This window comes from Oryctolagus cuniculus, chromosome 9 (assembly GCF_051225735.1).
Source record: "Oryctolagus cuniculus isolate XC-2025 breed Fujian yellow rabbit chromosome 9, ASM5122573v1, whole genome shotgun sequence".
Taxonomy (NCBI): domain Eukaryota; kingdom Metazoa; phylum Chordata; class Mammalia; order Lagomorpha; family Leporidae; genus Oryctolagus; species Oryctolagus cuniculus.
In genome coordinates this window covers 29,319,896-29,346,340 of record NC_142875.1, presented here as the reverse complement: position 1 = coordinate 29,346,340, position 26,445 = coordinate 29,319,896, and positions in this window count along the sequence as shown.

Genomic DNA, 26,445 nt, shown 5'->3' with positions numbered 1-26,445 from the left:
ATCCAATATCGCTTTTGTCTCTACTTACCATCCATATTTCTTTTTTACGTAAATACAATTCATTTATTTATTTTTGTATTTTTCCATCAGCGTTAATATAAAAACTATACAAATTTCTAAAAGCAAGGGAACTTAGTCATTAAATGTAATTGCCCCCAGAAAGGGAGTTCCTAATCTGTTTACCGAATAGTGATTGGGATCATGATAGTGTCATTTTTGAAATGTGTTTCAAAATTCTGGACTCAGCCCTGGCTGTTCCTAAGCATGTTTTGTCATTCTTTATCCTGACAGTAAATCCAGGCCCTCCTATTTGGTAGTTTAGCTGAAGAGGAGTTTAGGGGATTAAAACATAGTTCTGGTTATGTTCTGTAAGCATATTGTTATCACTCTTGGAAGTTCAACTATTCTGAAATAGGGGTTTGGGTGAGAGTATGAGATGACTGAAAATGAGGGGAAGATACAGTTGTAGAAATGCTATCAATTTCATCTCCACAAAGGACAGAAAAGTCTTTTGCACCCTGGAAATAATTACCTTAAGTCCTTGGAGGATAGGGAAGAGGGAGATTATAATCTTCATTCTTCACTACTACCCCAGAGACCTCCTCCCAGAAGAAAGCAGTATGTGGTGCTACTCATTCAGACTATTATGAGGAACTATAGCTTCAATTCTGCCCTGAGCGTCTCACTCCTTACCAAATGGTTCTGGAAACAAATCAGTCCTTCAACTAGACCAAAAATCTCTATTGGAGATATTTGGGAAACACTGTCAACTGCATGTGCTGACTAACATATATCTCATTTTGGGGTTGGGGGAGATACACATACAAACGATGATTATTTATACATGTGGTACATGACACTTGGTATTGTCCTTTTTGTGTCAGAGCCAGGAATTAACTTGTCTTCCTCATAAAAAAAAAGAAAGAAAGAAAATACTCTGACTTGTGTGTTATAGGAGGTTGGACATCTGATTGTTTAAAAAAAAAAGCATATACATTGATCATATTGCCCCTCAAATGACTGTGGAGCCATCTCAACAATTAGGCTGCTCTCAATTATTCAGGAAAATTCCCAGTGAGATACCAGACTTGTTACTTACCTGAATTATTCAAGCAATTTTAACTATAATGGAAGTCATTCAGTTATAAAGGATATTATAAAATGTGTCTGTGCCTTTAGCTGAAATGATCAATTACACCATGCTGACTGAGGGTGAGTTGGAAAAGTCATTATGGAAATTCAAGGAGAAAGTTACCTGGCTTTCTCAAGTAGATCCTAATGGTTTCCTCTAGTCAGCTGGCTATGACCAGGACATTCAAAATGGTTCAGGTCACCAGTAGGAGACTAACAATAGCCCTAGTTATTATTGCTTCTCTGCCTTTTGGCTAAGATCAAGTGTAATAGCCCTAGTTATGTGTTTGCATAAGAAAAGCAGGACACAATTGTTACCAGCCAGGGTATATTATATTAGAATGTTAGACAGACTTGAGAAAATATGCCAGGGGCCAGAACTATGTAAACCCAAAAGTATATATTTTAGGAAAAGTTCTTCCTTGGGTTTCTCAGTGTTCCTGAATATTCCTCACATTGACAAGATATAATAATGTAATAACGATAGAGAATATCTCCCCATGTACCCCTGAAATCCATTTGCTTTCATTTCAGGGTTGTAAAAAAATAGAGAACTCCCTCCACAAACCCTAGTGGTATTTTGTTTATGTTGAAGAGTAAAGATAATTTTATTATTTATTTATTTTTTTAATTTCCAGAGAGGATGATGACAAGTATGCCGGAAAACACATGTGAACTATGAAAACCAAAACTGTGGAGACAGTTACAGTCTTCCATGTACTAACTCACCACATGTGCAGGAGGAGCTCTGCTCTTGTTAGAATGTTAGCAACTGAGGTGGGAGGAACTGATATCTTTCTTTCTAATATATTTGCTCAGGATGATAAATGTTTGTTTTTGACAGAAACATCATACTTCTGTATGAAAGAACAGACTGTTATTTATTCAAGGAATAAAGTAGCCAGGGTTTTTAGGTAAGTAAGTATGTGTGCGTGTATATGTGTGTGCGTGTGCGTGTGTGTGTGTGTGTGTGTGTGCTGGGGTGGTTGTATCTAGAAATGTTAATTGAACTCAGGCCAGACTCAGTATACAACATTATCTTTCGATTCTTTGAAATTATTTTTCAAAACCAAACATTAAGTAAAGCTTACAGTATTTCTCATGTGTTTTTATTCACAACCCTTTCGAAAATTCTTTAAAGATTTTATATGAATTATAACACTATATAACACTGTATCATTTGCCTATTATTTTTTATGCACAGGCCTCCAGTTTACATTAGAATGAATTTTCTACACTGATTATTTTTATAGATTGAATGAATATATGGTAAAAATTAGAAACACAATTATATACTCCACAACAAAAACAATTATCCTATATTGCATCAGCTCACTTGATTACATTTTACTTAATAAATATAATGTTTTGACTTAAGTCTGCATTTTTATATTCTTCTTAACTATTTAGCTGTACAGAACTCATGAGATTTTTGTAAAAATTCAATGCATCATTATTTATTTTCTTGAATCAACTCTGATTATAATTATGGCTTTAGCATATTGACACAAAATTACCTTTTGTAACTTCCTAAATTATATCCCATGTATTCTCTTCTCAAGGCCAACCTGATTATCAAAGCAGTATTTGGGCTACTTTTTTCAGTGTAAGTCATTAAATATTGGAAGTGGTAATAAAGGTTATAAAAATTCAAGAATCAATTTTGCTTAATGTATAAAAACTTGTGTTTAGTATAACTGTTTGAAATTTCTTAGTAAAATATTTTATGCTATAAATTAGTACCATAAAATTTTATTGAATAGATTAAAAGGCCTTCAAAACTTCTCATCTCATAAGTCAATTACCATCATATAAAAAATCAGTTGCCACATTTAATTTTTCAAAAACAATTTAAAATTTATTACAGAAGACAATTTAGCAGTTTCATAAAAAGTAAATATCAACTACTATAACACAGAAATTACATTCTTGGATGTTTCTCTCAGAGAAATAAAAACTTTTGTTTTCAAATCACTTTGTACATGAATGTCCGTAGTATATTTATTCATAAAAATAAAAAAAAAATATGATCATTGTTTTAATACACTGTGCCACTACTACACCTGGATTCTTCTCTCTCTGCGAAAATAGATGAAATTAAATATTTATTTACATAGAACATGAATGACTCTCCAGAGATCCCAAAATGTTTCATATAGTGTAAGTAAATTTACATGATTTTATAAATAACCACCAACATAATTGTATTGATATTTCTAGAAAAGAGTGACATATTTTCCAAAGAATTCTCCAAACTAATCAATGCCATTAAATCTGAAGTAATACAGGTGTAATGGTGGCATAGAAGTGGTTCTGAGTATTGTGAGAGCAAAAGAGGTCAGAAAATTAATAGGATAATATTGATAATTACAGCTATTTTAAAGAGATTTATTATTAATTTATTATTAAATACCCATGTTTCCTAAAGCTAATTTCCATTTAATAAAATAAATGTAAAATTTATCATTTTAATATAACATCAGAAATATTCTAATTTATTATTGTTAAGCTATATTATCATTATCCTTTTCCACTTCTGTCTTTTCAGTGATTCAAACTAGATTTAAACAAAAGAGCATCCCAAAAAGCTTCCAAGGACAGATGGGAAACATGTTGGATCTTCTTGCTTACACAATCTCCTTTTGAGTGTGTTTAATTAGTAGAAGCATCCCACATCATTATGCCTCATTGTCAGTAGAATTTCAACCACAGCCAACCTTTCATTATGACAGGAAATTACTAGTTTTAGGGAATCCCAGAGTAAAAATATCTCTTCTAATTTAATTTTAGCAGTGTCTGCTTCCTGGTCTCATAATATATCTCAGATTTTAATTAAATTAGTTATAATTGAGTAATATACTTGACTATTCAGCAAACATATTTTATTACTTTTATATCTTGGAGCAAATATATCTAATGAAAAAGTTAGAACTTCTTAAAAACATTAGAACTACAAATTTATTGCTCAGGGTTGACTGCCTGCTCAAATTTGGAGATGTTCCAGAATGATTCTGCAGTTTTTTAATTTAGATTTTATTAAGAGTTTTGGGAATTAAATATGGAAGCAAATTATTTGCCTCTTTTCCCACCAATAGTTGAAATATCTTTTCCCATTTTATTGAATCAGTGCTGGCACAATGACATGCCTTCACAACCAGAAAGTGGCAAAATTGATGCTGTTTAACCTGTGAAGCTGGACCTTAGCAAACTAGTAGCTTCTGCTTTTGCAGACTTAGTCTCCACCTTCACAGATAAGAAAGCTTAAATTAGGTGGAGAAGCCACAGGTGGAACAACAAGGATCTCTGGTCAACAACGCTAGCTCAGTTTCATGCCAGTAGCTAGCATCAGCTGCCAGCTGTGTGCAGAAATCATCTTGAACCTTCCATCCCAGTGGAACTTCAAATGACTGCAGCCTCATTAGACATCACATGGAGCATAGGAATTGCCCAACTGTTGCCCAATTGACCCCCCAAATAATTTCCGAATAATAAATTCTTTGTTCTTGTTTTTAGTCCACTAACTTTCGGGTGTACTTCTATATAGCAATATATAACCAAAACTGTGAAATAGATTTCCTTAATTCCATAGCTCCTTTTATGTAATAAGAAACATCCTTGGTCAATTTGGATAAAATTGATTCATAGTAGCTAAAAAGATAGGAAAAATTTAAAAAAATGAAATAAACAGTGTACTCTTCCTTATATTAAGTCATTATGTCACGTTTTTTGATGAGAAGGTTAGAGCAAAGGAATAACAATTAGAATCATGTGAATCCAGGGAAAGATTACTTATCTGCCTGTGCTCCATTTCCCCGAATATTTTGCATTAAAAGTTCTAGAGATTTCAGCACAATGTAGACATAGTGCGGGGCTACATAGTGTGGTGTAGCAGGTTGGGCCACTATCTGCAGTGCCGACATCTCATATGGGCGATGGTTCAAGACCCGGTTGTTCCACTTCCGGTCCAGCTCTCTGCTATGGCCTGGGAAAGTGGTGGAGGATGGCCCAAATCCTCGGGTGCCTGCACCCACGTGGGAGACCTAGGAGAAGCTTCTGGTTCCTGGCCTCATATAGGCGCAGCTCCAGCCATTGTGGCCATCTGGGGAGTGAACCATAGGATGGAAGACCTCTCTCTCTCGCTCTCTCTCTCTCTCTCTCTCTGCCTCTCCTTCTCTCTCTGTGTAACTCTGACTTTCAAATAAATAAATATTTTTAAAAAAGAAAGAAATGGTACTCTCACTGTGCAGCACAATAAACTTTCTGCACTCTTATGCTCCCATACAGTTTTCACATGATGAGAAGATAGATAAATAAGCCTGGAGTCAGATAATGGGACCACAGAAAATAGAATCTCGTCACCATGAACTCTGGATAAGAAAGCAAGAGTTGCAGGTGCATAAACAGAAGTTGGATGGAACCTATAATTATAGACAGCAGAATAAATAAGGGTATTGCTTAAAGTTCAGTCAAACAATGGTGACAAGACAGCTTCCTCAAAGTTCAGAGAAGACTTGGAGAAAAGGACGTGAACAAGGAAAGTTGCTGGTCTCAAAATTGCAATCATAAGACAGGTAGCCATTTAAACACAGAATACATGAAGCAAAAACCAAAGTGTCTATTTCACTGCAATACATTACAGTTCAGGTGCTCTGTTAGTTACCTAGGAACATGGAAAACACAAGATATCTGTCATATACAGAGCTTCCTCCTGGCTCCTGGCTTTGGATTGGGACAGCTCTGGCTGTTGCGGCCAATTGGGTAGTGAACCAGCGAATGGAAAACCTCTCTCTCTTTATCTCTCTCTCTCTCTGCCTCTCCTCTCTCTCTGTAACTCTTTCAAATAAATAGATAATTTAAAAAAAAAGAAAATTTAGGTGATGTTTTAATTTTATTTCGTAAATATTTCCTACAACTCAGTTTACTGAGAAATCTTTAAGAAGTTAAAGAAAATGACAAATGTTATATTTGTTGTACATAAAGATTGTTCTATATGATTTTCCATCTTTTTTATATAATCATGAAAAAAATCATGTTTTTCCTCCAAGGCCAAAGCTGAAATTCACAAAGCCACATTCTGTTTCAGGATACTTCTAGGGTTATGATTATTACATTTTGTTCTTCTATGTAAATGCAAGTCAACATGCTCATTTTATCTATCAGGGGAACTGTTGGCAATTCAGTAAAATAACTGAAGATGGTAAATTTGGGGGAATATAAGTGGAAGATATAAAGCAAGTAGGATGTGAAAAGAAGCCCAGATATACAAAGAAGGATAATAGGAGGGGGAAGGTTGTAGAAAAAATGCTTGAAAAATGCATTTTCAGGTAAAGTGGAGAGTAATCAAGATATTTGTCATTGAATTGTAGAAGAAAAGTCGAGTCAGGATAAACTAATTATGGCAGATTATTTATGAGACATTGTAAGGACAAATCCAATTATGCAGGATACTTGAAGTTTACACTGGAGAATCTACTTTAAGATTAAAATCTTTAAAATCTAAAATTGAACATACAAATAGAATTTTAAAAGAAAATAACTTGAAAGTAATTAGTGACGTGGATTATAGATTAGAGAAATACAAAGTTAAACATTTATATTATAGTGCAAAAATTATATAATATATGATACATAATGAAAAATAATTAATATATCTAATAAATGCACTTCAGAAAATATAATGTGAACATAATACAAAGTAAAAATATCTTGGGTACAAATTCTAATATAGGCAAAAATCATCTTTCTGCAGATTCAACAAATTCTGAATTTCCCCTGCCCCGAGTAAGGACACATATCACTAGAATAACTCCTAAACACATGAGAGATATAATTTTAAAAAAATGAAAAAAATTATAAGCACTGAGAAAAAATAAGCAGAAAGATATTCTTTAAGAAATATTTAAAAGGAACCTATTTTTTGTCAAAACAATGTGTATTTATCAGTTTCTTCCCTGTAATATTGATATGTAGCCATTTCAAAATTCCTGTAGTCTATTGTCACCATTCTATATATTTCCATTTCATGAGTCTTGTAAATCAGCTGTGGTTCAACTGATAATAGGGCTGTCCCGCTGGGCAAGTCTATACTGAAGACTTCCCATCAGACAACATATATTCCATCTCTTACCTCCAGAGCCATGTCAGAAGCTCGTAAGCTTCAGGGAGCAGGCTGTTTGTCTGATGGATTATACTGCTGCCAGAGGCCCAGCCAAATCATACAAACACATGTAAAACCTATTAAATGGAAATAAGCTTATTCTAAACTTACCTCCACACTTGAATTATAAAGTTTGACTTAAGGCAGCATCTCTACATAGTGAACTGTATTCTGGCTTGATGTGCAAGCAAATTGCACCCTAATCTAATAGTCTACCCTAGTTACCAAGCACTTGCATTTCAGGCAGTCACAGCAGGCAATTTTCAGCCAACTGCAGACTGCCAGCTGAGCGTACTATGTCCTTCTAACTGGGTGCCAACTGCAGCCAGTCAGCTAGTTTCTGTGTATTACTATGCCCTGGCTATAAATATGACCTATACATATGGTGGGTGTGATATTCCAACCACGTTTATTCTGGAAAGCTGCCTGGTTCTAGAAACACTTTTTTTTTTTTTTTTGACAATCCTTACTTTTGCTCTTATTGACTAACATTAGATTAGTCCAAGTACACCCCCCTGTTAAACAAGTGTGAAAGATTATTCTGTCTACTACTGTTGAGGGGAATGGTGAAGTGGCATGCTAAAGCTCATGGAAAAATAATTCTGTAGAAGAAATAAGTAAAGAGTTAGGAATAACTTCCCAAGCTACCACATAACGGTGGCTACGATGTAATGAAGATATATCTTCAAAGTACTTAAAGTAGCTTACAATTTACATTTCTATATGAAAAAAGTTTAGGAATAGCATATCCATATACTCTTTATGAGGAAGTTATTCCAGGCATAGTTCAGCAACCAAGTAATCACTGGAATACCGGAACAAAAATTATGATTTTTGATAATTGTATATACTTAACTGAATATATTTAAGTATAATGACAGAATTCATGTTACTGAGCAGAAATGCAAAAATCTAAATCCTGAAAATATGAAAAAATTAACAAAAATTTATGAAATAATTTTTGAGCTCTAATTTGATTGTAATCTCTGGTTTAATCATAAATATGTCCCAAAAACATTATTTTAAGCTGACAAAGTATTATCAAATACAACCATAAAATGAATAAATATAATTATTACTAAAACAAAAGTGTTGGATTATATGAGGATCTCCATGATTATTATAAATATCCTAATAAACATAATTTTGAAGTAATCATTTAATTTTATATTATCAAGAAAGACACAAGGATCACAATGGTAAACTTTACTAAAAAACTAAGGGAAAATAATAAGTGCCCTTCAAAAAGGTGAAGAGAATAGCAATTCAGAAGGTAAAACGACCATTTTACTCATATACAGCAAATTTTAAAATAATCACAGGTCTTTAAAACTATGGTAGTGATTATCATGTATAGCCCTTGCCTATATTCTAACAGAACTAAGGGTCTTTTTAATTTCACTTTTGAACTCTGTATTTAGTGGAGTATTAAGCCTATGACTATAAGGTAAATTAAAAATATGTTATCTCAGAAATTAAAGAGAAAGGAAACATCATATTAAAATTGTGATCTATGTAACTCCTGTTGTTGACTTTACCAATTGACACTCCTGTCTATGGCATCAGTAATCTCCCTATGCTCCAGTCATGAGTTTCCAAGGCTATGGAAGCCCTCTGAGTTCTCCGACTCTTATCTTGTTTAGACAAGGTCATAGTCAAAGTGGAGGCTCTCTCCTCCCTTCAGAGAAAGGTACCTCCTTCTTTGAAGACCTGTTCTTTCCACTGAGATCTCACTCGCAGAGATCTTTTGCCAGAGTGTCTTGGCTTTCCATGCCTGAAATACTCTCATGGGGTTTTCAGCCAGATCCGAGTGCCTTTAGGGCTGATTCTGAGGCCAGAGTGCTATTTAGGACATCTGCCATTCTATGAGTCTGCTGAGTATCTCACTTCCCATGTTGGATCACTTCCCCTTTATTTATTCTATCGGTTAGTGTTAGCAGGTACTAGACACTGTGCACTTACTCCTCATGTAGGATCTCTGTCCTTAATGTGCTGTGCATTGAGATTTAATGCTATAACGAGTACTCAAACAATATATTTCACTTTGTGTTTCTATTGGGGTGCAAACTGTTGAAATCTTTACTTAATGTATACTAAACTGATCCTCTGTAAAAAAAAAAAATTATCAACTCCCAACTTGACTCTCACTGGGATTAAACATGACAATAGGTCTGATCTGATTTCATCATCATTTAAAAAAATCATCTATTATTTTTCACTTTATGTTTCTGTGTGGGAGCAAACTGTTGAAATCCTTACTTAATGTATACTAAGCTGATCTTCTGTATATTAAGATAATCGAAAATGAATCTTGATGTGAATGGAAGGGGAGAGGGAGTGGGAAAGGGGAGGGTTGCGGGTGGGAGGGACGGTATGGGGGGGAAGCCATTGTAATCCATAAATCGTACTTTGGAAATTTATATTCATTAAATAAAAGTTAAAAAAATAAAAAAATTGTGATCTATGAACTACATTGAATCTATTCTCTTTGTATTAATATCAGAGAATCTTTGTATTAACATGAGAACTGGTGAGAATTGTGCTGTAATTATGCATTTGCTGCAGCACTGAGAATATAGTAATAAATTCCTTAAATTAAGAAATTGAAAAACAAAAAAGATTCAGATAAAAAAAAAACAAAATATTTAAAAGAATATACAAGAGGAAAAGATGATAAACAATCAATTGCAATCATATATCACATATTGATAAATATAATTGAGTTTACTTAAACTTTTTCTTTTTTTAATTTATTTATTTATTTTTTTGACAGGCAGAGTGGACAGCGAGAGAGAGAGAGAAAGAGAGAGAAAGGTCTTTCTTTTCCGTTGGTTCACCCCCGCAATGGCCGCTGCGCCTGATTCATTCTTTAACTTTTAGGACATGATACTGATTTAGATAGGAAAATAAAATTAAGTTCATTTGAATAGAAAATGATGAGAAATGCATCGATATATATCACATTGATCAATAAAGTAATGACTATACATACACATACACACACGCACCCATCTATAAAAACATGCATAAAATCAAGCAAAGACAATTATATCTGTGTATGTTTTGATCATAAGGAGGTTAAAAGTGCTTGGCTCAGGGAAGAGAACTAAGATGAAGACAAGTGGAGGTAGGGGTGCTCTTTCCCTTTATAATCATTATAAATTCAGCAGAGGTGGGGATGTCAGGTGCTATGGCACAGCAAAGTCAAGCTTGGAAAGTCCATATCTCATAGCAGAATGCCTAGATCTGAGTATTGACTTCATTCTGACCTAGCTTCCTGATAATACACACTCTGGAAAGCAGCAAATGAGGGCTCAAGTATTTCTGTAAAGTTAACAACATAGAGTGAGCTAAACCAATACACACAAAAATCTAGAATAAATCAACACATAACTAGTTAAATTGCTGTATTAGATCATTTCTGATATAATGAAATGCCTGAGTATGAATACTTTATAAAGAGGTTAATTTAGCTCACAATTCTAGAAGCTCTCAAGTACTGCAGTAGCTACAGGTTAACTTTGGTGAAAAATTCATGGCACATGACGTAATGGCAGAGATGCATGAGACTGGGAGAAGTAACATCATAAGACAGCAAGCCAGAGCTAAGGCAGCATTCATTTTTCCTATTTTAAAATCACCACCTAAGGAGAACTCACAAGGATTTCAAGAGTGTTTTATCTATTCCTTAGGAACTCACCCCCAGTGTCTTAATGACCTCCCATGGAATAACACTTCTAATCAGTCCCACCATCTCCTAATATCACAACATTGGGGCCAACTTTCCAACACCTGAAAATCCTTTAGGACAAACCACATTGAAAACATAATCGCTACCGGGCTATATATGTTGTGGTTATTTAGTAATTAAACTGTCATCATACACACTATGAAAATCTATCTCCATTATTTTGTAAATTTCCATGGAAAGCAGTAAAAATGTTTTAGATGTAGAGAAGAAAATTTATTTGAAGGAAACAACATGAGTGAGAGCAAAATTAAATATGGGACATGATTTCTCAAAAGAAAAAGATTTACCTTATTCACTGTAGTGAGTAAAGACTAATTATACACTATAAAAATTACTATAGTAAATTCAGAAATATATATATATATATATATATATAATTGTGGGAAATGACAAAGCATACTCTGCAATGGATGGTATCAGGTAAACAAAATTAAAAGTACTTTAAGCTTTAAGCAAAGTTGAAAGTATGTGATGACAAAATTAGTGTTTTTGGTAACCATTTTTCTCACTGAAATTGAGAAAATTTGACTACTATTTTATAATTCTAAATTTCTCTAAATATAGATTATTTATACATCTATGATAAGCATATAGGAATTCCATATTGCCATTCTAACTTCTAATAAACATTTCTTTTGAAAACTTTTTGTTGCTATCTCTTTGTGGCGATAGTGGGTAAAACTGACCAATTAAATTATAATTCATATTTATATCTGTGTATTAAAAATTTAAGACTACAGAATACTTTTAATTAAAAATAGATTTTAGCAATGTGATTAAATTTCTAACATGATAATATCTTTTAAAAAAAGAATGTTTAACCTTAGAAATGATTCATAACTTTTGGAGAGCAAACTTTTCCAGTATTTCATTGAACTAACAGGAGTACCTAAAACTTTCATCTTCATAAACAGACAAAAGAAAAGCTTTTAATGTAATATTTTTGAAAAAATTAGGAATAAGCCTTTTTAACATCAAATGCAAAGAAACATTTCATTATAAGTTTTGATATATCACAACAAACACAAGAATAACTCATGTGTTAAAGATCTTTAAGAAAGTCTTTGAGTTGTATAAATATCATTTTCAATCCATCTATCTTTACCAGTTGAGATTACAAACTCCTTCATTCTCATATGTTTAATCTTCCAGACACTCTGAATTAAAAACTATTAATAGCACTAAGAGATTGAATATAATGAGCCACTGAATTCCATATTACAAAATTTAAAAACATCATTTCCTTAGTGTTAACCCAGATTACGTATTAACCATTAAAATACAAAACTACACCAAATATGAAGTCTAGTTTCAAATATATGCATACACACAACTGCTGATATATGTATGCACTTATAGAAATATTTCTTGCCTTGAAGAAAAAATTCAGATTAGTGATTAAATTCACCTTTTAGTATTACATGAGCTTAATGCAAGGTTGTCTTGCAAGGCTGCTTGTAAAAGAAGAACCATAGAAATAATGAGTACATTGGTCAAAATTTGATCTAAGCCATCTAGAATGAAGATGACATTGTGTTACCATTATGAAAATTGAAATGACCTGGACTAAGGCTTGAACTCTCAGCCTTTTTTAATGTGTTTGTAAGCATCCAGAGGGCCTTGATTCCTTTCCAGAGGGTCTTGATTCCTTTCTCCTTGTAGACTATTACCAGAATAATTTTGTTACAGAGAGGCTGTTTTGAATTAATTAACAATTTACAGTTTTGATTATCTTTGCCAAATTATAGTTAGTGGAACATTTACTATAATATAGTGATATTAATAGACTGATTATTGGATGGTGTTTAGTTTAGAGGTCAATACCCAGTTGCCCATGTAGAATGCCTGAATTGAGTTTCTGTCCTCCAGCTTCTTCCTGGCCCTTGTGAGTGAATGAGAGCTCTCTGTGTTCTCTCTTTCTCTAGCTCTAGCTCTCTCAACCTCCCTCCATGCCTCCTCTCTCTCTCTCTCTCTCTCTCTCTTTCTCTCTCTCTACTTTATCACCTCTCCACTCTCCCCCTATTGTGTCAACTCTCTCCTCTGTGTGTGTGTGTGTGTGTGTGTCTGCCTTTCAGATAATAAAAAATACTGATTAGCTTTTTCTGTTGGTAGTATTAAATAAATGTAAGAGAAATCATAGGTTTCTAGTATATACGTGAATAATAATAAGAAAAACCTGATTAAATATTTTTAAATATTTATTTATGTACCTGAAAGGGTTATATTGATAGTGGGAGACACACACACACAGAGAGAGAGAGAGAGAGAAAGAGAGAGAGAGAGAAAGATCTTCCATCCGCTGGTTCATTCCCCAGATGGTCTCAATGACCAGGACTGGGCCAGGCCAAAGCAGGGAGCCAGGAGTTTCATCTGAATCTCCCCTGTGGGTGGCAATGGTCCAAGCACTTGGACCATTCACCACTGTTTTCCCAGGCACATTAGCAGGGAGCTAGATGGAAAGAGAAGCATTTGGGTCTTGAATAAACAACAGGATGCTGTTGTTGCAGGGGCTTATCCCACTGCACCACAGCACAGCCCTTCCAGTTAAATATTTAAACACATTTTATTCAATAGGAAATTACCTAAGGAATCATCCCTGAACTGGTGTCCTGGTACTTTTACGCAATCTGTTGAAGCACAATAAGTTTTGTAGATTTCAGTTAACTATGATGTAGCCTTCAAATTAAAGATATTATTCTTACTGTTTTTATCCAATTGTTTGAAACAAGATCAGTAAGCATATCAGAAATTTTATTATAGCCCAAGTAGATATCCAATAATAGAAAGACCCATAGTTTACAAAATGTTGATTGAATTTACTGTCAATTAAAAATTGCCAAAAAAGTAAAAATAAGATCAAGCAACTTAATGTGTTGTCCAATGTGAATTAATGCTATAACTAGTACTCAAACAGTATTTTACACTTTATGTTCTGTGTGAGTGCAAACTGATGAAATCTTTATTTAATATATACTAAATTGATCTTCTGTACATAAAGATAATTGAAAATGAATCTTGATGTGAATGGAATGGGAGAGGGAGCGGGAGATGGGAGGGGTTCGGGTGGGAGGAAAGTTATGGGGGGGAAAAAGCCACTGTAATCCATAAACTGTACTTTGGAAATTATATTTACTAAATAAAAGTTTAAAAAAAAATCAAGCAACTTTTAAAAAAATGCCTAACAAGTAAGAAAACAGGAAGTAGAGCCAGTTTGCACCCCTTGACTCCTAAGTTGTCTTTGTCGTTCCTTCATTTTCTCTAACAAACCTGTTCATGCCACTGTAGATGCTCTTGGACAGTCACTTAATCCTTGGTGCACAACTGTGTTACTACAGGGATAAAATACCTTCACTATCTTCAGATAAAATAATCCAGGGACTGTCATCCCTGGATCAATTCTTTTACTTGAGTGTAAGGCTAAAGTTTTCAATTTCATGTGAATTACATGAGCCATTTTGGGACAAAGCTACTCTAAAATTTTAAACTAAAATTGAAAAAGTTTTAGAAAAGGAAAACACTTAGTAAGTAAGATAATCAAGTCTTGTAAGAGGGAAGTTATTAACTATTATTTTACAATATGTAAGATATTACAGAAGCAAATAAATCTTATAGATTTTACTAAATGTAAAATAGCACTTTAAGAGAGAGAAGCTACTATTATTCATTTATAAATATTTTGGAAATAAATTATTGAGATGATAGGAGTATTTTTAATATAATATTAGTAAATATGTAACAAAATTTTCTTGCAAATTTAATAATGCCAATGTATGTTATTTATTAATAAGCTTAAATAGCAGATCATAAAACTAGAAAATACAAAATATAAATAATATCAAAAGCTAACTACAAGAACAGATGTTTTACCTAGTGTCCCACATATGACAGCCTGGTTTATACTCTTGGTTCCAGATTTCTACTAATGCAGACCTGGGGAGGCAACAGTGTTGGTTCAAGTAGTTTAGTTCCTACCACCCATATGGTAGAACTGTATTGAATTCCCAACTCCTAATTTCCGTCCAGTCACTCCTGATTGCTGTCAGCATTTGGCAAGTGAACCAGAAGTTGAGAGCTCTGCCTGCATGTCTGTAGCATGTCTTTCTCTTTGTTTCTATGCCTTTTAAGTAAAATGATTAAGAAAAGAATTTTGGAAAATGCATTGAATTCAAAAGTGAGTGAAGTATTTGAGTTTTTGTGGGAAAGAAGTTCTTGACTGTCTTCTTTCCTGGAGACGAGAGACATCCTGGCATTCTAGCAGAACAGAAGGAAATCCACATCTTCTGCTGGGCCCAGAAGGCCAATGGCAGCCCTGGAGCCCAGGCCAACACACTTTCTGCTGCAGTGGACAGTTGGGGAGAAGGCATCTGCAATAGCCCCTAGAACTCTGGAAATAAGGAGGAATTGAGAGTCATTCTCTTTTCCACTGACTTCCCTCCGCTGATGACTCACAGTCTGCAACTGAGTTCCCATTCAAATAATCTGATGGTGCAGTCTCAGAGCTCTGTGCATACTGGGGAAAAATATCACAGTGGGGTTGGAGGCACATTACTGGATAAGTTGGTGTTCTGCATGATGCACATATGAATGGGTTAAGTGTGCCAGACCATCAGGATATTGTGAGACATGAATAAGCTAGTTACCTTGGCACGGTGAAAACTTGAGACTCCAAACACACCAGTCAACTCCAACAACCTCTTCTCCCCGCCCTACCTCCCCAACCACCATTGTCTGTGGCTACAGGTGTTCTACCACACCTATCTCCTCTGGTGTCACTCTGAACTCTTGCCCCACTCATTAATGGTGGCCAGAGCTACCAGTCCTCACCCTCTGCACACCCCTGGAGCACAAGGCAAGCCTTAGGTGTTCCAGCTAGCGTAGTAATGCCTCACTTTCTGGGTCTTGCAACTGGGCTCTTTGTGCTGAGCAACACATAGTAAAACATTAGAGTGTGCTGGGAACTCTAGCCTAGAGAATCTTCACTCAATCCAGGCTCACCATAGGGCCCAGTTCCAGCCACTCCTGTGGAAGCTGACAGAACTTGGGTGCTTCCTGTGGAAGCTGACAGAATTTGGCTTGAGCCTGAGACTTGAATACTGGCTGGGAATCAATGTGGCAGGCACAATCAAAACCCAAGCCAGGCCAGCTCCCAACACTGAGAAGTTCATCATGCCAGTCCTTCCCTCAAAAGATGGCTGGACACTTGTGCAAAAGGAATCTCGGTGACAACTGCACCACAGGAGCTGTCCAGATCTCTACTGTGGCTATAATAAACTACAGCAAATACAGGTATGGGGAAACTATACTGCAAAATCTAACTGGGACTAAAGTTAAAACACTCTACCAAAGTAATTACACAGAGGCATCTTTCTAGAAATAAAGCCTTCAGTCAATAAAATCAATCTTCCAGAAATATAAAAATGAAAGTTTCCCCAGATAAGCAAAAATCTCCATATAAACATAAGAAACATGAAGAAGAAAGGAAATATGACTAAAGAAGGAGCAAGATAATGAATTAATATTGGACTGTGAAGAAGGAGAGACTGATAGATGAAAAAGTTTTCAAAAAATAATTGTAAGATTTTTTTCAAAAGAACCCAATACATCAATACATGCCATGAATGAGAAATTCAGCAAAGAGAGACACTGAAAAAAGAACAAAACAAAAATATTAGTAATGAAGTACACAATAATTTACCAAAGTTCTATTTCTTACATTGTAGGGTGTATATCAGAACTTTTACATTGCATTTTTTTTTTTTGGACAGGCAGAGTGGATAGTGAAAGAGAGAGACAGAGAGAAAGGTCTTCCTTTTCTGCTAGTTCACCCTCCAATGGCCGCCCTGGCCAGTGCTGATCCAAAGCCAGGAGCCAGGTTCTTCTCCTGGTCTCCCGTGTGGGTGCAGGGACCAAGCAGAGATCTGGACTGGGAGAGGGGCAATCGGGACAGAATTCAGCGCCATGACCAGGACTAGAACCCTGTGTGCTGGTGCCGCAGGCAGAGGATTAGCCTATTGAGCCGCGGCGCCAGCTTTTTTTTTTTAAGATTTTTATTTATTTATTTGACAGTTAGAGTTACAGACAGTGAGAGAGAGAGAGAGAGAGAGAGAGAGAGAGAGATAAAGGTCTTCCTTCTGTTGGTTCACCCCCAAAATTGCCGCAACGGCCAGAGCTATGCTGATCTAAAGCCAGGAGCCAGGCTCCTCCTCCTGGTCTCCCACGTGGGTGCAGGGGCCCAAGCACTTGGGCCATCTTCTATTGCTGTCTCAGGCCATAGCAGAGAGCTGGATAGGAAGAGGAGGAGCCTGGACTAGAACCGGCGTCCATATGGGATGCTGGCGCTTCAGGCCAGAGCTTTAACCTGCTGCACCACAGTGCCGGCCCTGAAGTACACAATAATTTAAATAAAAATACAGTGGAAATTATGAACAGACTAGATGAGACAAAAGAAATAATGTCCTAACTAGAAGACAAGCATTTTGAAATACATCCTAGACAAGAAAAAAAAAAAAAAAGAAGAAGAAGAAGAAAAAAAATATTTAAAAATAAAAGCAGTGTTTTGGATCGATGGCATACCATCACATAATCAAATATATGAGACTCAAAATCCAGAAGGGATGTAAAAAATTTACTATGGAAAATAAATTCAGTGAAACAGTAGCAGAAAATTTCTCCAATTTGGAGACAGATAGGGACATTCATGTACAGGAAAAACATAGAGTACCAAATAGACATGATCAGAAAAGTATGTTATAGTCAAACTTCCAAAAGTTAAATATAAAGAACAACTATCAGATTTTTAAAAGAACTACCATCAGATTGATATAACTCTTCAACAAAAACCCTACAAGTCATGACAGAATGGCAAGATATAGGTCAAGTTCTAAAATAAATCAGACGGCCAACACAGAATCTGTTACCTAGTAAAGCTCTCATTCATATATGAAGGTGAAATAAAGATCCTCCAAGACAAGCAAAAATTGAAAGAATTTGTCACCACCTGGCTAGCCTTTATGAATGACACTTACTGAAGTATGAAGTAAGAAATAGAGGGAGGGAGGTAGCACAATGAGAGAATGTGAGAGCAGAAAAACTGCTAGCAAAGAACAAAGGTGATTAAAAAATATGTAACATTTATGGAAAACTAGCAATACCAAGTAATTTCTTATTAATAATAATCTTGAATGTAAATCGCGTAAATTCCCAGTCAAAATATACAGACTGGCTGAATGAATAAAAAAAGATCCAACTATATTCTGCTTACAAGAAGCACACTTCACCAATAAAGATACACGCAGACTGAAAGTAAAGAGATGGAAAAAGATATTCCATGCAAATTGAAATCCAAAGCAGGCAGCAGTAGCTATACTCACATAAGACAAAATAGACCCAAGATATAAACTGTTAAAAGAGGAAAGAAGGGCACCAAGAAATGATAAAGTGATCTAGTATAACTATATTCAATGTATATACATTCAATGCTAGGACATGAAATTTGATAAACAAATGTTAATGGAGTAATAGGGAGAAATAAGCTCCCTAGTAATACTGGGGGATTTCAATATCTCATGTTCATCAATAGAACAATCAACCAGATGAAAAATCAACAAAGAATAATAGCTAATCTATACTCTAAACCAAAGGGAACCTAAGAGAGATGTATAGATCATTCCACCCTGTAGCGACAGAATACACATTCTTTTTATTGGTGCATGCAACATTCTTTATGATAGACAATCCACTAGATTAGAAAATAAGTATCCATAACTAAAAATTAAATCACAGCATGTGTCTTGGGGACGGAGCCAAGATGGCAGAATAGTGAGGGTGCGCACCGATAGTCCAGGAAAAGATAGTTTAATAAAAGCGGAGTTACTATAGTCTCAGGAAAAAGCTTAGGAAAAATTGCAGAGGAAACTCTTCCAGAACTAGTGGATGTGACACAGAGGACCTACGGGGAGAGCAAGGTCACCAACCACATGGAAGCCCAGCCGCAGAGTCTGTGCACCAGTGCTGGAAGGGGAGGTGAGACAAAAATGTCGGTAACCCAAGACATTGGCAGAAAAGAACCTAGAGGGAATGAGGCTTGAAGCCCCCTGAGGAAAGTTCACCAGGCTGACTGGAGGAGAGAAAAAATTAATAAATAAGGGGAACCAGCACAGACATTAGCCTCTCTCTCCACTCACCTTAAAGATGAGCAAGACAAAGAGCAGGTGCCATTTTGGACATATGTAAAGCAGTGCCCGCCATCAGCCAAGCAGAAAAACCTGACTCTGGTGGGGAAAAATAATAGGAAGTTAGGATCTAGTGAAATTTTGGAGCTAACGAATTGAGACTGTGAAAATCTGAGGGGGGGGGGGCAAGAGAACTCACCGAGTACACAAACTCGGTAATCTTGGCAACCCAGTGAGAGACTGTGGAGAAATGGAGAAATTTGAGACCACACTGCGGGCCTCATAAACTCTTTGTGTGGTCCCAGGGGTAGAGCTGATGAATACCCACAGGGGCCAGATTTCATACATCAACTACCCTCAGTTCCAATCAGTTGTGCGGAATTACTTCCCAACTGAGTAAAAAAAAAAAAAAAAAAAAAAAAAAAAAAAAAAAAACAGAGAGCGACCGAGCAAGAGAGCAATCTGAGTGAGTCATCTTTGGCACACCCTTACCCTGAAGAACCAAAGAGAGCTCTCTGGCCACACCCATCACAGCCTCTAATGATCCATCAAAAGCAGACACTCCACTTAATCTAGAGTCATAGTATAACAAATATCTCCATAATGCCAAATAACAAACGCAGAAACTGAGGTAACAAGAACAAGGAAGACACTATGATGCCCCAAAATGAAAAAGACACCCCAATTCAAGATTATGAAGATGATGAGACAGAAGAAATGCAGGAAGTGGATCTCAAATAATTGATAAGAACATTAAGAAGTTCTCAAAAACAAAATTCTTGAACTACAGAAATCCTTAATGTACAGGATAAAAAATCTCTCTCACGAAAATGAAATATTAAGGAGAAATCAAAATGAAATGAAACAACTAGTACAACAGGAAACTGTGATAGTGACGAGAAATCATAATGAAATGAATAATCCAATAGATCAAATGACAGACACATTAGAGAGTCTTAAAAACAGAATGGGTGAAGCAGAAGAGAGAATATAGGACTTAGAAGACAGAGAACAGGAAAGGATACAGTCAAACCAAAGAAAAGAAGAGGAAATTAGAAATCTAAAAAATATTGTTGGGAATTTTCAGGATACTATTAAAAACCCAACATTTGGGTTCTAGGAGTTCCTGAAGGCATGGAGAGGGAGAAAGGATTAGAAGGCCTCTTTAGTGAGATACTAGCAGAAAATTTCCCAGGTTTGGAAAAGGACAGAGACATCCTAGTACAGGAAGCTCATAGAACCCCCAGTAAACATGACCAAAAGAGATCCTCACCACAACACGTTGTAATTAAACTCACCATAGTGAAATATAAAGAAAAGATCCTAAAATGTGCAAGAGAGAAACGTCAGATTACTCTCAGAGGATCTCCAATCAGACTCACAGTTGACTTCTCATCAGAAACCTTACAGGCTAGGAGGGAATGGTGAGATATAGCCCAGGTACTAAGAGAGAAAAACTGCCAGCCTAGAATATTATATCCAGCAAAACTCTATTTGTGAATGAAGGTGAAATAAAGACCTTTCACAGCAAAGAGAAATTGAAAGAATTTGTCACCACGCATCTAGCCCTACAAAAAATGTTTAAAGATGTGCTACACACAAAAACACAGAAACACAGCCATCAATATGAAAGAAGGGAAAGGAAGAAAACCTACCAGTAGAAGAGCATAGGAAGTTCAAAGCATATACTTGAAATATCTTTGGGAAAATGGCAGGGCAAAGTCACTATGTATCAATAGTCACACTAAATGTTAATGGACTCAACTCTCCAGTTAAAAAGCACAGATTGGCTGAATGGATTAAGGCACAAAACCCATCTATTTGCTGCCTACAATAAACACATCTTTCCAACAAAGATGCATGCAGACTGAAAGAGAAAGGTTGGAAAAAGATATTCCATGCCAACAAAAATGAAAACAAGCAGGTGTAGCCATATTAATATCAGACAAAATAAACTTTAACACAAAAGCTGTCAAGAGAGACAAAGAGGGACACTATATAATGATTAAGGGTTCAATTCAACAGGAAGATGTAACTGTAACAAATGTATATGCACCTGATTACAGGGCACCAGTTTATTTAGAAGATATGTTAAGGGACTTAAAGGAGACCTAGATTCCAATACAATAGTATTGGGGGACTTCAATACTCCACTCTCAGAAAGAGACAGATCAACAGGACAGAAGATCAACAAGGAAACAGCAGAGGTAATCAACACTATTGCCCAAGTGGATCTAACAGATATCTACAGAACTTTCAATCCTACAGCTAAAGATTTTACATTCTTCTCAGCAGTACATGGGACCTTCTCTAGGATTGACCGCATACTAGGCCATAAAGCAAGTCCCAGCAAATGTAAAAGAATTAGAATCATACCATGCAGCGTCTCAGACCATAAAGGAATGAAGGTGGAAATTAGCAACTCAGGAATCCCTAGAGAGTGTGCAAACACACGGAGACTGAACAACATGCTCCTGAATGAACACTGGGTCATAGAAGAAATCAAAAGAGAAATCAAAAACTTTCTGGAAGTAAATGAAGATAACAACAAAATATATCAAAACTTATGGGATACGGCAAAAGCAGTGTTGAGAGGAAAGTTTATAGCAATAGGTGCCAACATTAAGAAATTAGAAAGGCACCAAATAAATGAGCTTTCAACGCATCTCAAGTATCTAGAAAAACTGCAGCAAACCATACCCAAATCTAGTAGGAGAAGAGAAATAATTAAAATCAGAGAAGAAATCAACAGGATTGAATCCAAAAAAACATTGCAAAAAATCAGCCAAGCGAAGAGCTGGTTTTTTGAAAAAATGAATAAAATTGACACACCATTACCTCAACTAACTAAAAAAAGAACAGAAAAGACCCAAATAAAGAAAATCAGAGATGAAAAAGGAAACGTAACAACAGACACCACAGAAATAAAAGAAACATCAGAAATTACTACAAGGACTTGTATGCCAGTAAACAGGGAAACCTATCAGAAATGGATAGATTCCTGGACACATGCAACCGGCCTAATAGAATGCAACAACACATCAGAAAAATCATCCACCCAGACCAAGTGGGATTTATCCCTGGTATGCAGGGATGGTTCAGTGTTCACAAATCAATCAATGTGATACACCACATCAACAAACTGCAGAAGAAAAAACATATGATTATCTCAATAGATGCAGAGAAAGCATTCGATAAAATTCAGTGCCCTTTCATGATGAAAACTCTAAGCAAATTGGGTATAGAAGGAACATTCCTCAATATAATCAAAGCAATTTATTAAAAACCCATGGCCAAAAAACTATTATATGGCGAAAAGTTGGAAGCATTTCCACTGAGATCTGGTACCAGACAGGGATGCCCATTCTCACCTCTGCTATTCAACATAGTTCTGGAAGTCTTAGCCAGAAACATCAGGCAAGAAAAAGAAATTAAAGGGATACAAATTGGGAAGGAAGAACTCAAACTATCCCTCTTTGCAGATGATATGATTCTTTATTTAGCGGATGCTAAGAACTCTGATAAGAGACTTTTGGAACACATAGAAGACTTTGGAAAAGTAGCAGGATATAAAATCAATGCACAAAAATCAACAGCCTTTGTATACACAGGCAATGCCACAGCTGAGAAAGAACTGCTAAGATCAATCCCATTCAAAATAGCTACAAAAACAAACAAATATCTTGGAATAAACTTAACCAAGGCTGTTTAGGATCTCTACGATGAGAATTACAAAATCTTAAAGAAATAAATAGAAGAGGATACCAAAAAATGGAAAAATCTTCCATGCTCATGGATTGGAAGAATCAACATCATCAAAATGTCCATTCTACCAAAAGCAATTTACAGATTCAATGCAATACCAATCAAGATACCGGAGACATTTGAAACAGATCTAGAAAAAATGATGCTGAAATTCATATGGAGATGCAGGAGACCTCAAATAGCTAAAGCAATTTTGTACAACAAAAACAAACCTGGAGGCATCACAATACCAGATTTCAGGACATACTACAGGGCAGTTGTAATAAAAACAGCATGGTACTGGTACAGAAACAGATGGATAGACCAATGGAACAGCATAGAAACACCATAAATCAACCCAAACATCTACAGCCAGCTTATATTTGATAAAGGATCTAAAACCAATTCCTGGAGCAAGGAATATTCAATAAATGGTGCTGGGAAAATTGGATTTCCACGTGCAGAAGCATGAAGCAAGACTCCTACCTTATACCTTACACAAAAATCCACTCAACGTGGATTAAAGACTTAAATCTACGACCTGACACCATCAAATTATTAGAGAACGTTGGAGAAACACTGCAAGATATTGGCACTGGCAAAGACTTGCTAGAAAAGACCCTGGAGGTGCAGGCAGTGAAAGCCAAAATCAACTATTGGGATTGCATCAAATTGAGAAGTTTCTGTACGTCAAAAGATACAGTCAGGAGAATGAAGAGGCAACCGACAGAATGGGAAAAAATCTTCACAAACTATGCTACAGATAAAGGATTAATAACCAGAATCTACAAAGAGATCAAGAAACTCCACAACAACAACAAAGATTATATTTATTTATATTTATATTCATTAAATAAAAGTTAAAAAAAGCATGTGTCTTTTCTGACCAGGGAATGAAGCCAAGAATTAACATAAAATAAATTCTAAAAAAAATTTACAAACATGTGGAGCCTGAACAGCATGTTCCTGAATGAACAGTGGGTGAAAAAAGAAATTGAAAAGGGAAATGAAAAGTTGATTGGGAGGAATGAAAATGACAACACAACATATCAAAACTTAGAGGATACAACAAAAGCAGTGTTTGGAGGAAAGTTTATAATAATAATAGTCTACATCAAAAATTAGAAACTTATCAAACAAGTAATTTAGCAATGTATCTCAGGAATCCATAAAAATAAGAATAAATCAAACACAAAGTTATTAGAAGGAAGGAAAAACTAAATATTAGAGATGAAATAAACAAAATACAATTTTTAAAAAGTACAGAACATCATGAATTGAAGAACTGTTTTATGAAAAAAATAAATAAATTTGATGAACTGTTGTTGCAATTAACTAAGAGAAAATGGGAGAAGACCCAAATTAATATAATCAGAAAAAGAAGATGTTGTAATGGATACCAAAGATATTCAAAAATAACTAGGAATTATTTCAAACCACTGTATGCCGACAAACTGGAAAATCTAGAAGAAGCAAATTTCTGAACACATGTAATTTACTTAACATGCAATCAATACTATATATATGAAGACATAGAACAAACTAACAATGATGAATGAGACTGAATCAGTAATGAAGAGCCTCCCAACAAAGAAAAGTCCAGAAACAAATGTCTTCACTGTTGAGTTCTACCAAACTTTTAAGGAAAACTAATACTAAACTGTTCGAAACAATTGAAAGGGAGAGAAACATTTCCAACTCATTCTATGGGGGCAGTAGTACTTTAATTCCAAAACCAGACGAGAGACAACAACAACAACAGAAAACAGAACAGTAGACCAAATCCCTAGTGAACTAAAATTCAAGACTCAACAACATAATAGCAAACTGAATTCTTCCACACATCATAAAGATCACACAGCTAGATCAAATGGGATTTATCCCAGGGATACAGGGATTGTTAACATATAAATAAAAAAATGATATACCCCATCAACAAAATGTAGGCTAAAAACCTTGTTATTAACTCAACAGATTCAGAAAATGCATTTCATAAAATATCACATCCTTTCATAATGCAAACCTTTGAAAATTTGGTTGTAGATTGAACATAATTCAATACAATCAAGGCAATATATGACAAATCCATAGCCAGCATCATATTGAATGAGGAAAAGCTGTAAGCGTGTTCAGTAAGATCCAGAATCAGACAAGGAGGCTCTCTCTCTCACCATTATTACTTAGTATGACATTATGTTTTAAGATTTGTAGCTAAAAATTTATTGAATATGTTAAAAATTAGTTAAAAGGTAAAAAATGAATACAATAAAATTTTTTTAAATATTTTGAAGCAAAGGAATTTTTTTCTCAAAATCAATAACCTGGGCACTGGCCTTCTTCAAATTCTGTGAAAATGAACTGTAAGTGCCTTTAATTCAAAGCAATGTAATAATTTGAAGTTTAAGGGAGAGAAACAGCTTATTACCCCCTATATTTTGTAAGATATAGTCACTAATTTAGATTTTCTTTCGAGGAATATATTACAAGAGATGTTAGAGTGCCACCAACCAAGAATTCTAATCTACAGATAATGCCACTGGTATAGCAAAGAACAGTAAAAAATGTGGACTATTGCATTCCAAAGCTGCTGATCGAGAGCTGTGCTGTTTTTTATGAAGGAAGTGATGGAACCAATCATGATCTACGATGGCTTCCTTATTGTTCTTGAATTCAAACCTCTGATGAAGTCAGCAGAAGGACGAGTGGTCCCCCAGTCACTCATCTTTAAAGCCTCTTGGTCCAAAAGTTAGAGTCCTTCCCAGGAGTCTGGCATCTACTTTTATTAGATTTCCATGCATTTCTTAAAGTATATTGAGAAATGGGAGACCCATATGCCTGACAGTGATTCTACTGGAATGGTTAGTGTGTATGTATTTAATATAGATATTATATTGCACTACAAATAAAAATCCTCTATAAAAGATTGATGTTATTATTTAATTGTAACACAGAAGTGATTGAGTATTGTAAGAGATGCTTTGCAAATATAACAAAATTTATGTTTCTTATTATATGCATACCTGCATAAGATTCTGCTTATATATAATAGACATAAGTTATGTGTGGCTGAAAATTGGAAAATATATTTTAGAGAAATAGATGATTGTTTATTAGATAATGTATTACAATTAACATGCTATTTTTAAAAAATTAGATTTGTCATGCTAATCTATTCTATTATAGAAATTTTATGATGAAATAAATCTGATAAAATATGCTGTCTGGTAAAAAGCAATGCAGATGGCTTTTTTGAAAATCAATATCATTATAGAAATGTTCCAGACTGACAGTAAAATATGTTAATAGAATCATAACTAGTTGACTGCAAGGACGAAAATGATGCTAGTTATACCAAGACCTAAGAACTTTCATTACATATTAACTTGTTTGTGCCAAGAATATCAATGAGTAGGAGTATTATATGTATATGAATGCAGATGTACATACATAAATAAGCCTTATGCTTTATCATGGCTGAATTAAAAAATTAT